The following is a 14,134-nucleotide window of genomic DNA, read 5'->3' on the forward strand; positions in this document are numbered from 1 at the left end:
ACAGGTTTTCTACAATTTTTTTTCAGTGTTTTCCTCAGGCAAGGCACAATGATGCTTTCATTTCAAAAGCACCCACACAGTGAAAAGGGATAGTAAAGACCAAACCATCCCTAAAGCATCCTCGTGCTGGTACAGCCCACAGCAGCCTAAAGCGGTTCTCATCTGAACACCGGCTCAAAGCGATCTTAATAAAAAGATCAATACACAGTAAGACCACATACAAGCACACTTTCAGGTTTGTAATTTTTTTCGATCAGATTTTGCATCTGATTTTTTCAGTGTGTTGAACAGTTTCTTCAGATCAATTTTCCTCTTTATCCTCAGTACAGCAGTGCAGTCAGCCACTACTACAGACACCTCTTAAGTCTGTTCACATACACGTAGACTTCGATATCCTTGTTGTGAAAGTAAAATGAGCTAGTAGCTTGCTCAGGAATAAGCCAGGCACTTGTTTCTATTTTTTTCATGATAGAAAAAGCACACCAGAAAGGGGGTGGTGGTGGTCCCACTACATTATCTAGAAAACCCAAAACACTTCTAGCTTATAGAAGAAGAAAGATAGAAGTCAGACTACTACTCACAAAACGAAAATTGAGGGAAGAAAGAAGTGGGGAGAAGGACCTATTCAAAACATTACTCTAAGCATTTCATTTAAACATGAGAGACAAAAGAGTAGTGTCCCCTCAATTTAGTCCACTGAAAAAAGGCCAAAGAACAGGGGAAGGAAGGTCACAGTGTGTCTGGTAAGTTGTAGACCTCTAGGGAAACCCCTTTATTTGGCCCAGCTACTGGTTCTTCATAGTTCAGTAGGGATGTGCTCTACAAGACAGACTCTGGGAGCCTTTTTTCCATCTATAAAATGCGACACTTCATAGATGTAAAGAGGGAAAGGTTTGGATTCAAAGTAACTGACTAATAAGATAATCAGCCCTGGACTTACAGCTTACACAAACGTTTGAGAGCTACAAAACTTCTCGCTACTCAAGAAGGAAAGTGTATCTTCTTTAATTAACCATCTACTCTTTCTTGCTTTCTATCTGAACCTCCATGCTTTCCACAGATACCACTGCAAAGACCATTGCAGAATAAACCCACAAACGTATGCAAACTGGATCACCTCCACATCAAAATACATCCTAATCGGTAAGAGCACAGTGGTGACTCAGAACATCTAACTAACATTTTCAGCTATACATAAGCGAACTATGAAGTTCACACCTTTCCCTTCCTTAAATCAATGCTCTGTTCAACTACAAAGACACTACAATCCATATGCAAATATTCTACGAGACTACTTTATTTACCATCATCTTCCTATTTCAGAAGCCCAGACTATTTAACATTGCTTCATGCACAGCAGGCATAAAACAGAAGTTATCAACACTAATGCCCAATTTCAAAAAACAAGCATTAAAAACTGTAATCACTTCAGCATGCATGCTAATCACATGCCTTTACAGTCTTTGGAGTTTAACTACAATTTTAATATATTTGATTGGAATACTATACCTCTATGAAATATAGCCCCACTTTCAGTTCCAACAGTGTGAAATTATCCTTTTTAAAATGTCTTCCTGTTTTTGTTCTACAACCCACACAAAGGTAACATGGACAAAACAATGGACTCAAATGTCTAAAGCAATCCAGCCATGATATCTGCCAATGTTTCAGCATTCTGGCATGCTATTTTTAACAGAAGATAAAGATTCCTAACAGAGAAGTTGATGTATCTCTAATTTTCTGAGAAGGGAAGTCAGCTTCTGCCCTGTGATGTGCCACATACTTCAGTGCCCTGTAAACAGTAACTTCAACACAGAGAATAACTGATCATGAAGAAAGTGACATTACTATTCAAGTGGAAGCACGCGTGGCTGGTCACAAGTAGCTGAAGTCAGGGCATTTTTTTATTGATAGGTAAATTGTGAGCATATTAGAAAATTAGCTGTAGCACTGCACTGGCACTCAAAGACCATCAACCACCATTCTGTACTTCAACCATAAAGTCAGTGTTAATAACTTTAATTTCATTCGTATCAGTACTGTTCATCACCAATGTAATTTCTGCATCAAGCTGCACCAGCAGCTAACCAGCTGTTAAGCTTAACAGCTTCAAATCGTGTTATACCTGTACGAGCGCCTACACAGACAAAATCCAGCTTCAGAAGCCTTCTCACCCACCCACCCCTAGCTTAAAGGTCAATTCCTAAGCAAATTAAAGGACAATAGTCTTTCATACTTTTTTGAAAGAAATAATTGTTTTTGTAGTGGAGAAGTCCTAGCAACATCGGTATGTTCTAAATTTGCAAGGTCATTAGAGTTACCGCTCAGCAGAAATGTATCAGTGGTTCAAGGTCAAGCTATGCCTCAATTAACATAACAGCCTCCAAGCCAGTATACATTTCTACAAAATCCAGATTCATTTTAGAACTGGATCGTTCTAGCTTTAAGCATTAAAGTTCCTTTCCAGTAGGCAGCAGCTGAACAGCAAACTCTGAGATATTCTTAAGCTATATATAAACACCGGGATACTACAGTAAACAAGCCAAGTGCACAATTTAACTGTTAAACTGAAGCGTATCCAACACTCTCTGTTGTATTGGCTGGCTGCAGCTCCCCATGTAACTGCTCACGTGTTCAGATGATCATCCACCATAAAGCATCGAGCAAAACTGTAAGCAAGATGCTTCCACTTGGGATTTTTAAATTTTTTTTAAGCACTATTTTGAGATGCCCACAGGAAATTACAGAAATTGAGTGGGTAGGGATGAAGCTCTCATGGAGGCCTTTGGCAGATTCACACTAACTCTGCAGGCAGCATCTGTGTCTGCTTTAACACCTCTGATGGTAGAGTGAGCTGGTTAAACAGAGGAAAAGAGAGGAAGCCATAGTCAAGATGTAGTTATGTGTGTAGACCATTATCCAGACTAGATTTACAGCTGATATTGTACTTGGCCATGGACACAGCAAAGCCATCAGCTCTTGCACCTCTATGGGTAGAGTCAGGATTCCTCCTGCCATCTCAGGAGGCTGGTGGTAATGTAATGTCTACCTCCCTGACATTCATATTTTTAATAAACTCTTAGTCAGAGAAAAAAATATTCTGAGTTACCTTAGATGCAGAATACTAGTGGAATATGCTTTTCAACGTTCACAGGTAGAAACCCTGATGAAGCAGCCAGATGCTTCTCTCCAAATGCAATTCATGATGTGCATGATGTACTATGAATAATATCATCTGCTACGGCAAAGAGGCCTTGAGGGGATGAGCAACAGGAAGGGGAAGAACTTTTTAATACCATTGGTAGCCAGGGGGGTGTACCACCGCAGGACACCCAAGCGACTAGGAAATGGGGCCAAGGACACGAGATGCTTCCCATCAGAAGCAACAATACAGGGAGGTCGTTGTGAGCAGTAACTATTGTGTAACGAAGGCAGCCCATCTTTGGCCTCGTAAAAGCAATGTCATTTGTAGGCTGAACTGTACCTTGGTGCAATTTTTCCTCAGTGGACTTGTACAAGTGAATTTACTGATACCAAAATAAAGTGCCTCCTGAGACAAAATAATTAACTAAGTCAGATTCCACAGCATATCTAGTGTCGAGAAAGCCACTGGCGGGCTTGAGTGCTTCACAGATAAATTACCCCTTACATTACTCCTGATTCAGTAGCAGCGTCATTTGCTAAGAGTTTAATTCTTCATTATAAGGGCAGGCAGTGACAAATACCACAAGTTCTTGTCTTGAAAGTACTTTCTCTGCAACATGTGGACTCTAGCGTGGTGGCTGGAAAAACACCCTTTTCTCTGGAAAAATTCACTCCAAATGCACTTGAGGACTCACTGTAAGAAGGTTCACTGAGCCCAGGACCTCTGCAACACACTGGCCAGCGTCAGGGCAGGACACAGCGCCTACACAAGCCAGGATGCAGGGAGTTCATCAGACAGGGACCTGTCGACCCCGTCGCACGGAGCGGGAGGCTGGCGCAGGGGCCGAGAGCTGACGCAGCTCTGGAAAGCCAGGAAATGGGCTGATATTTGCAGATTACTTGAAGCAGAATAGTCAGGCATGTAGTGATAGAAACCTTTAGTTCTGCAAAGCAGAGCTATTTCTGTCTCAGAGAAGATTACAGTTTACAAAGTAAGATGCTAAGTAGTTTGGTTTCTTTAAAAAAAAAAAAAAGAAAAAAAAAGCTTTTCACTTGCCTCAGCAAGCGTAGCTTATTCCCATGTAAAATCACTATATAGATAGGAGTAAAAAAAAAATGGCTAGAGAACTGTAAATATGCTCCTCCCCACAACAAAGCACTGCTATTTTTGTGTCAAATATATAGAGACTAAAGGGACTGCAAAAAGAACAGTCTGTCTGACCGATTCTTCAGCGCTATCGACTAAAAAATTATTTAGGCAAGAATTTTATTTTGTATCAAAAAATCAGTCCTTTGGAATTGAAATACGTGCTTACCTATACATAACAACCTCAGTTTTTCAACTCACATGCAGTAAGATCTCACAATGGATCAACACACAGCAGTAGAAGAGAGGAGGTTTCACACAGCTTTGAGGTGATCTTTCCTACTAGTGACCACACAGGTGGCTAAACATAAGGAATGCTAACTATAGCGCTTTACTAATTATAGGAAAAAGACACCAAAAAGTACTCCAGACCTCTCTCAAGGGAGCTATATCAGTAACTCACACACATTCAGGCTTCAGTCCACAAAACCTTTGTATGCTGAAGCTGCTCGTGTAAAGTTACCTGCTTGTCTCCTGTAACCGCCGACAGCGTGCGCAGGCTTTGCTGTCTCAACAGCAGCGGACGATGGGGTTCTGGCTCTGGGGCTGAGCTCCAGCAGCACACACACTGATGCTGTATATATTCAGGATGTGCCAAAGAAGATTTTGATAAAACATTTCCTCATCTAGTGACACTAATCAAGACTTTGGCAGCTTTGCCCACTCATTTATGTCTCCCCAAAGCCATGAACAGAGAAAAACATACAGAGGTTTTATGTCTTATAGTCTGAAGGGAATGGATTTGACATATTCAAGAACAGTTCAAATTCTATAAATTTGGACACAGTGGACAAAGCCTTACCTAAAGTGAAATCTCTGCCTGCACAAACAGCCATTTAAAATAAATGTGTTAATGCTATACTGTAGTTACATACCTTCATATATAAAAATTATTTTAGCTGGAATTTTAAGTAATATATTTACTATGGTAGAGCTGTTTGAGGACCATACACACTCAGTTCTTCACTGAGGAAAATATTTAATGCCTTTTTTTACAGTATCTTGGCCCTATGTTGTCTCTCCTCCCTTTCTCAGAGACCTTACCAGCTATTCAATTTCCCAAGAATTCTTTGTGCCGATTTGTAGCTGTACTGCATCAATAAAAGACAACAAAGCAAGGAGCTTTTCTATTGATCAACTAATACTTAAAGCCAAGCAGAGAGAAGCATAAGTTGAGATAACAGTATATAACGGCTGTAATTGTGCCATTGTGTACCTTGCTCTTTCTGTCTCTCTCTCCTCTCAAACCTCTTCAGTGCATCTCCTTCCCTTCTGCATCTTTAACGTATACTTTTGAGGGGTGCACTAGTTGCAGAACATCTTGGACATTTCAGTAAAGAGAGAGAATAATGGTTATTTTTTAAAAAACTGTTACCATTTAGAAAATAAGCGTGGAAGTTCTAAATGAATCTTTTCCTTAAGATTTTTTAATTTTCACTCCGTAAGACAGAACCAGTTGTCACTGCGATTTCCGAGCCCCCTGGCACACGTGAAGGGGATCTCTCCCGCACCCAGGGCCCTGGGTCTCCCCAAGAAGAAAACAGGATGCAGCCTGGGTGTGCCCTCGCGCGCTGAGGTCAGCGCTATTGTTGCACTTCTGCACAGTTTGGAAGTGTTTTAAAGCGATATGTCTCCATTATAGCTTTGGTACAAAAACAGGAAATAATCAACCAACGCCTCTCGAGAGGAAGGGTAGCAGCAGAACTTGCTTGAACACCCATGTCTCTAACAGATACCACCCCCAGTCCAAAGGAACCGATGAACGTATGTGCTCAAAATGGCATGTACAGCTGGAGAGGAGAGGCCGCAAGAGAGACCCGCGAGCAAAGGACAAATCAGTGGGATATGAAAGCAGCCTTGCCTCTTCGTGTGCCAACATGCCCGTGCAGTTACATCACGGATACAACCCCGCCCACCAACTGGGTGGCAGAAGCAGTTTCAAGCCAACAACATTGCTCCTTCCTTCCTCCACCAAAACACCTCGTACCCCTCCGCATCAGAAAGAACAGGAAAACGTGTCACTTCATACACACCTAGTAACTTAGCCTGGGATTTTAGCATAACTTTGAAATATGGCCCGCCACATTAAAATGTTTGTATTTACCGCAATAACTACTTGGAGTCACTCACAGAAGTAACGCGAGTCAGATAAATATGAATATCCGTGTTCACCTTCAGACTTCAGCGCCGTAAGTATCAACCTTTGGTGTTTTTCACTAACAGAGCAGAGCAGGTGGCAGCTGGAGCGCGTCTCTCACCAGTGCTGCCGGGTTTGGAAGTCGATGCCATGCCACCAGCGCTGCCGGGTTTGGAAGTCGGTGCCATGCCACCAGCGCTGTCGGGTTTGGAAGTCGATGCCATGCCACCAGCGCTGCCGGGTTTGGAAGTCGGTGCCATGCCACCAGCGCTGCCGGGTTTGGAAGTCGGTGCCATGCCACCAGCGCTGTCGGGTTTGGAAGTCGATGCCATGCCACCAGCGCTGCCGGGTTTGGAAGTCGATGCCATGCCACCAGCGCTGCCGACACCGCGCACGCACGGCTCGCCAATGAGCGAGCAAACCCGTGCGGGGATCAGCCTGAACACTTCATGACACGTCCCCGCGTTTGATCACTGGTTTGATTACGGTTTCCATGGAAGACAAACAGACCAACAAACACTGACCTTGTTAACAGCAGTCACAAAACAGACAAAGGAAATCACAGTTTAGAAATTAGAGTGAAACAATTCTTAAGTTTAGTAGTAAAAAATGATCAGTGACTTTAGACTTTTACCCTTCTTTATACAATAAATTGACAGTTCACTAGACTGGTGTCTTAAGGTCAGAGATATGAGAGTTTATTTCTAAAACTCAACTTAAACTCTAAGCCAAGTACATTCATAAAACTGCTCTTCTTTGCCCACACACACTGGATTCTAGGAAAAAGAAATTCAGTGTTAAGCACAAGGCTGAAAAAAGCACAGGAAGGAATTTTTTAAAGTCATGAATATTTCACAGTCCAAAAGAGTGATTTTTCCAAAAGTAACATTCTTGCATCTTATATTCATTATGTTCTTTTCCAGGTCAAAATGTTTTGGTACGTAAGCACAGATTTATTTTTATCACACTCCCTGCAAACAGAACTTCATGTGAAATTAAAATTATGTTGTCTTTAGTGACTATAATAATGATTCTCCAGTGAAAATTTGGTTCACTGACCACAGGACACTCCATTACTGAACAAATTATTACAGTTTTGCAATTCAAAACATGGAAGAAGTAGCAAGAAAGATCTTAATAAAGCAAAAGATATAACCCTAAGTAACAAGACAGACAGAGATGGTTCCAGTCCAGTTTCTTCCTTGGGGACAGACAGGTGGAAACACAGAGTGAGCTGATGTACTACGTTATTTGCCTCTTCAAATACCCAGCTATACCCAGAAGCTATTCTAACAAGTTTTGCTATGAAAAGTGTACTGGAGAGTGACAATTCAAAGTCACTTCGAAAGACCACTTACATTTAAATCCATCTCTAAACAAGTTTGATTTGGGATTTTTTTAAGGGGCTAGTACATCAATAGTTACTGAAGTGGCACGGTACCCTTGCATTTTGTAGGGCCAAGCAGTGTTATGCCTATAAAATCTGGTCTGGCACCTACATGCACAAAGGATTAACTTAAGCAGCCTCCTGTTTTCTCAGAGCATGCAGACTGTGCGGTATGCATAAAAGGCACTAAGTAGACAGAAAACTTTAAAGTCAGTGGAGAAGATACACATAAAGAGAAGCTAATACTGTCTACAGGAGAAGTGCCTTAATTCAACGAAGATGACTCTTCACTTGACTGAAATAATTTCTGGCTGACAGCTTTTGAAAGTGGAGCATTCTTACGCACTCGAGGAGCAGAAAGCCCAGCAGTACCAGTTACACGTACACATTGCATCCTTTCAAATGTAGCACCAGCTTGGGAAAAAAAAATGCATTTGATCTATACATAGTCTTCAGCACCCTTCCCTCCTCCTCACCATTCAGCACTACACACACACACTCCCTTGGTACCAAAGTTACAGCGAGGCATTATGCAGTTCACATAATTATGCAGCTGTAACATTTAGCATACAGCTGTACTCCTTCATAAGAAAGGAAGGGAATATAAACATTTGCTTTTTTATACTGATTATCCAAAGATCAGATAAAACTATTGCCCTCAGGTCTAATTTTAATTTTGCTTTTGGTTCACAATACATTTCTGGTCAATTCTTTGTGATTTTAAGCCACAAAAATTAAGTTCTCTTCCAGACTACAAGTCAGGCTATTTTAGTAGTTTTTTCTAATTTTTTTTTAAGATGCATATTATCATAGGCCTTAAAAAAAAAAAAAAAAAAAATCTATCAAAAACCTCACTTTACAGAGAGTCACTGAATGATCAGAAATCCCATACTAGAAAGTGAAACCCTAAGTACTGTTTTTCACCCCTACAAGTATGGGCTGAAGAGTACATAGGCTGTGTAACTGCTTCAGGTATCACTTGTGATGAGACTGACATAACCAATATACTCTTTTGATGTTTCTCATGCAGTATTGCCTCTTTACAAATGGTCACTTATTAAAAAAGAAACTACACCAACTACTTAAGGAAGATACTATGTTAAAGCAACATGTATCACTGTACTTCTAACCATCTTCACACTCACAGGGTTCTCAAAATAAAGGTTGCCTCTATAGCAGGAGTATTTTTAACATACTGATTATACCTAGCAGCAAACTTTTAGCAAGATGAAAACCCTTCTTGCAAAAAAAACCCTATGTAGATAAAGGTGGCATTATGTTAAAAGGAAGTTGTAAACTGAACTTGTGATTTGTTATTATTCACATCCTTGCAATGCATTAAAATCAAAATGTATTTGTACAGTTCACAGCCCAAAAAGGGAAAAAAAAAAAAAAGAAGAAGAAAAGATATTCAGGTCACATAAACATACAGAGTATAGTGGCCAAAAGTCAGAAATTATCTACATGGCTATTAGAAGGAAAATGACCCTAGATGAAGTTTCCAACAGAAGAGGATGGAAGAGAAACAAAATGCTGAAGATGTACAATATTCCCACTAGAAGCAGTCTTCCCCAGTGTCACTTTGTTGTTGTTGTTAATAGGAGAACAACTTTTCTATGAAATCATGACACTCACTAGGTTACAAACAGCAGAATTCCCCTGTGGAGACAAAGCCTACGGTTATAGACAGGAATGTATCTGCCAGACACCGTGGCCACAAGAGAGCCCATGGGTCCACAACCTGCTTTGCTTGAGGTTATCTTTCCAGTCCACTGAAACTTCTGTTCTTGTAAATACTTCCTACATATCTCAGGCCAAGTGAACTGGGTCAACAGTAGCCTAGCGCAGTTGCTTCTAGCCTTCACCAAGGAGCAGATGCTGTTCTTGTAAGTCTTTTGGTTTTAATGTTTGGGATATGCATACTACCATTTTGGAGTTTTTCTCAGCAACTGTGACAAAGATTACTAAAAATAGCTCAAATATTCTTCAATTCCTGCTTCCAGAAGCTAAGCGCAAAGCAAAACGATACCTGACTCGATGAAAAGGCAAACATTAGCCATATCAGTGAAACTCTCAAGCAATTTAACTGTTTGCTTAGGATGTTGGCCTTTCAGCTCTCACCTTGTCAAAGTTACTATGCAGGTCTACGATTCAGGGCCACAAGATTTCTGCAGAGATTGAGAACAGAAAATGGCTCAAGCTTCTGAAGCAACACCACTAGGAAAAGTCAATTTTCTTTTCTTCATTTCATCCCTTTTCAAAGTGTGTGTTTGGCTTTTGATGCCCATCTATTTGCATTTGTAAGAAACTGTATTAGATGGGAGGAAAAAAAAACGCCTTAATGACTTCCTGCCTCCAGCTACCTGACCTGCCCAATTAGCTGTTTTTCCTAAGTTTGGGGAACAGCAACACAGCCTGACATCCTCACATACTCATTTATAGTGCTTTTACTTCGGATTTGCATTACGTCTTTATCCTGCTGTGCAAAAAACCACAATCCAGCTCCCTGTTTTGGGCTGCCTGTAAGACAAAAGAGGACTTTCCCCTTTTCTGTTGCATATCTTAAAGATTAAGGTTGTAGCACCCAAACCAGTAATGTTACTTCTTGGCTGCCTCATTCTCCATACTTTGGATTGTTTTTTATTTAGACATCTTATATTCAAACTCCTAGAAAGAGCAACCACAATGGAGAAGTTTCTTGCCCCACAAGTGTCAGTCAGTAAAGATTAAAGAGAGTCATTCAATAGCCTGTAAAATGCTGCAACACTTCCCTGTGACCCACTGCTCTTCTCCTCTAAGGTTGTTAGGAGCCCCCAACATCCCTGCTATGTCCTTCCTACGGATCCAATGGAAGAAAGACGGTACTAACATCATTATTAGCTTCTTGAAATTCTAGGGCATCTGGACTTAATGTCTTCTTGGGAACTTTGTTGTGCCATGTTTTGCACTCTGCCTATTGTACCTAATGTTGAGATTGCTGCAAAACGTGATTAGCTCTTCTACTTCCTTTCCTTCCCACCACCAGCACGCACACATAAAGGACAGGACTCCAGTTTACGTTCTCACATAGCAACACAAGATAAATACATTTGCTTAAACATAATTTATAATTTTAAATTTTTTAATACCACATAAACTGCATTTTAATTTCTATCCAAACAGAAAATGACACAGGTACAATTAATGTTAGAAATAATTACTACAGTAAAAAAATATCTAGAGCAGCAAAAATGGATACAAAAATTAACCTAACAAGAATCAAATCATCAAGTTATCCTGAAACTGCTTGAATGCTCTGTGCAAGACTAGATGCTGACCACCTGAACTAAGAACTGCACTGCAAAAACCAAGCAATCAGGTTCCAGAGTTCCCACCGCTGATCGTGAGGAGGTTATTAGTTCTTGTCAAAGACACCAAGCCAGCCATCAAGAGCAGCTCCAAGACCTTCAATCTCATTTAAGAAACACGTTCAATCCTGGGATTGAATTGATGATCTTATTTTGTTGCCCTCCCCACCATTTGAAAATTAAATTCTTATAAAATAATTTTAATATTACTCAGCTCTTTTAATGTTTCAAAACAGTACGATTCACAATGACTCAAACACTTGGCTTATGATGAAAATCCATATGATTAATATTTGTCTGAGATCTAACATAAGGAGGAGGGGAAAACTACAGCTTCTGCAAATTGGCAAACCTATTTTGCCTCCAAACAACTAATTTTATGTAATAGGTGGAACTTGAAAGTGCCGTTTGCTCTACATTACAGTCAGGCACTTCTATCTTTCCCCTCCTTTCCAGTTTAAGTCCTTTCAGAAGGGAACAGACTGCAAGAGTTATAGTAACTGAACCAGAATTTGTTTTACTGTATATCAGCATTTCACACACTTTTGGAAGCTGACTTAAAGGAAATGAAACTGTCTTCACTGAATAGCATAACTATTTGCTAGTCAATGTCCATCCATATTTGTTTAAATTTTTCAAAAACTTTCAGATAATTTCTCATTCATGTTCTCATTATGGTATTTCCCCACACTAACTATAGCAGTTCATAATAATCAGAACATCAAGTATCATTGATGGCATCCAAGTTGACATTCATTCAAAACAGTAGGAAGTTGACCTCTTGGTCTTTTGTTTCAGGCTCTCAGCAAAGATGGACTGTTTCGTGATTCACACGCTGCTGAACACATTAACACAAACCTGAACAGCACAGATATTTTTAAATTAAAGCTGCAGCTTTGTGTAGCACTGCCTCGTGTTATCTAGAAAGCTCTATGAGGCTCCCTAGTATCAGATACCAAACCACAACCTTGAAGAGAAGAGCATACGTTCATGTTTTTTGTGATCCCTTGCTTCAGTTCTGTTTAGCATCTTTCACATAAATTCTATTACAAAACACTGGGTTGCAAAACACGGAGGTTTCATACAAGAACAAAACAATAACAACTAAATTTAATTACACACTTCAGAAGATGAAATAAGTGACAGGTCTGCATTCAATTAAAAGAGTGAAAAATTTTAGTGGAACTTAAAAAAATATTTTCTTGATTAGCAGCACTGTGCATACTTTCTGAACAGCAAGTTCCAGGCACTTGGGAATTGCATTAATCCGAGCATTGATATTCTCAGACAGTGTTAAGTACAAAACACAATCACGGCATTATCATTGTCCCTAAGTATTTGCATTCCATGAGCAAGCATTGCACATCAAGCTCAGAGATTCTGAATTTCTTACTAGTTTGATGAGACTTTTTAAAGTGACTCCTGAGATAAAAAACAATAAATCAGATGACCCTGCCTTCAGTGACACAACAGTCTTAATTTATGACTCTGGCAGAGAAGACAGTAATTGAGGAAGATTTACAATACACTGCATATTGTGGTCTTTTTATTTCTTTCTTCACCTTCAAAATCTTATAGTCATAAATTTTGTGGCATTTTCAAAAGTTGCATAATGTTCTAAGGGAGAATGATGCACAGTTCTGTATTTGAAAATATTTTTGCAAGGTTTTCTAATGATGTTTTTGAGTCCCAGGTTTTTCTTTAGAAACTGTTTGGAAAACAAATACTTGGACAAATTAAACACTTGCTATGTTGGTACTCAACTAACCAACATGAAGATACAGTTGAACCTTTCATTATCCAACATAAATATAACAGATGACATTCATAGCCAACAATCTTCTACTTAAGATTTAAACTACCTGAGCAGTATTGAGACCATCTTCTCAAGCATTTGGGAAACGGTTAAGCAAAAGAGACAGCACCAGCTATTTGCTGTACCACTTTAGCAATACAGAACATAGAAAAAGACATGCCTGTAACTCAAATTTTTCATGATTAACAGATGAAAGATATTATTATATATTATTATTATTATGCCTTGGTTCTCAACCTATTAGATCTGTGTAACTCATTTACATTATCCACTGTAAAAACTGCTAATTTTAAAGAAATAATACATAAATCAATATTACCTGTATTTTGCCATATTAGACACACAAAAGACATATCCATGTATTTATGATCTCCCTCTTTTTCCTTGCCCTCTTCTTGCAAGATAAAATCAGCCTGTTCTTTGGAAGCACAAATTAACTTCACCACAGCTATCGTGCTTAAGAATCACAAACAAACATTGCAAAAACCCACTGCAGGTTCCCATCCTATTAAAAGACTTTCAGGATTGTAAAGGTTTGTCATGTGGTTTGTTTCATTTTAATTTGTTGATATAATTATTATTCCTGGTAACATTACTTCAGACTTTCCCCAACTTTAACCAATAATTACATCTACTATATCTGTCACTTCATTGTCAGATTAGTGTCCATCTTTTACATCACTTCCAATATTTCTAGCAGAAGTCAGAGAGCAGCTTTAGGTTTTCCTCTGCACACTCGAATGACTTTGCAGGCTCACGTCCCCCCGATATTCCCACTACTCCCCACAAGAACTACCAAAAAAATCTCTGGATCCTCTATTCGTACTTAGTGAAGTAATACGAAATTCTGGAAAGCACATCAAATGCTTTTGCGGTTAGCTCTGTAGGTGAAGCACGACCCAGAAAACTAGTTTTAATCTCTCCCAAAGCTTTTTAGTGGGTTTCAGAGGTTGGTTACCTGCCTCTTCTCTCTAGACCATTTTGCCTTTCTTTTCCCTTCCTTTCCTTCACCTAGCAGAGAACAGCTCCTAGTCTGTTGTTTCAGAAGTTGATTACCTATAATCAAATTAAACACCAAGCAATTTTTTTCTCAAGTCATTCTTAGCTTTCAGACTTACCATGCTCCTATTTGAGAACTGAAAACTTGGCCTGGAAA

The 14,134-nt window shown here is 39.6% G+C and overlaps 1 protein-coding gene across 1 annotated transcript in view; it reads right to left on the reverse strand.

The window, feature by feature from the left end:
* The window catches only part of GNB4 (G protein subunit beta 4), a 35,151-nt gene that overhangs the window by 19,720 nt on the left and 1,297 nt on the right, over positions 1-14,134 (reverse strand). The gene's annotated exons all lie outside the window — the stretch shown is intronic.

The sequence above is a fragment of the Nyctibius grandis genome, chromosome 8 (assembly GCF_013368605.1).
Source record: "Nyctibius grandis isolate bNycGra1 chromosome 8, bNycGra1.pri, whole genome shotgun sequence".
Taxonomy (NCBI): domain Eukaryota; kingdom Metazoa; phylum Chordata; class Aves; order Nyctibiiformes; family Nyctibiidae; genus Nyctibius; species Nyctibius grandis.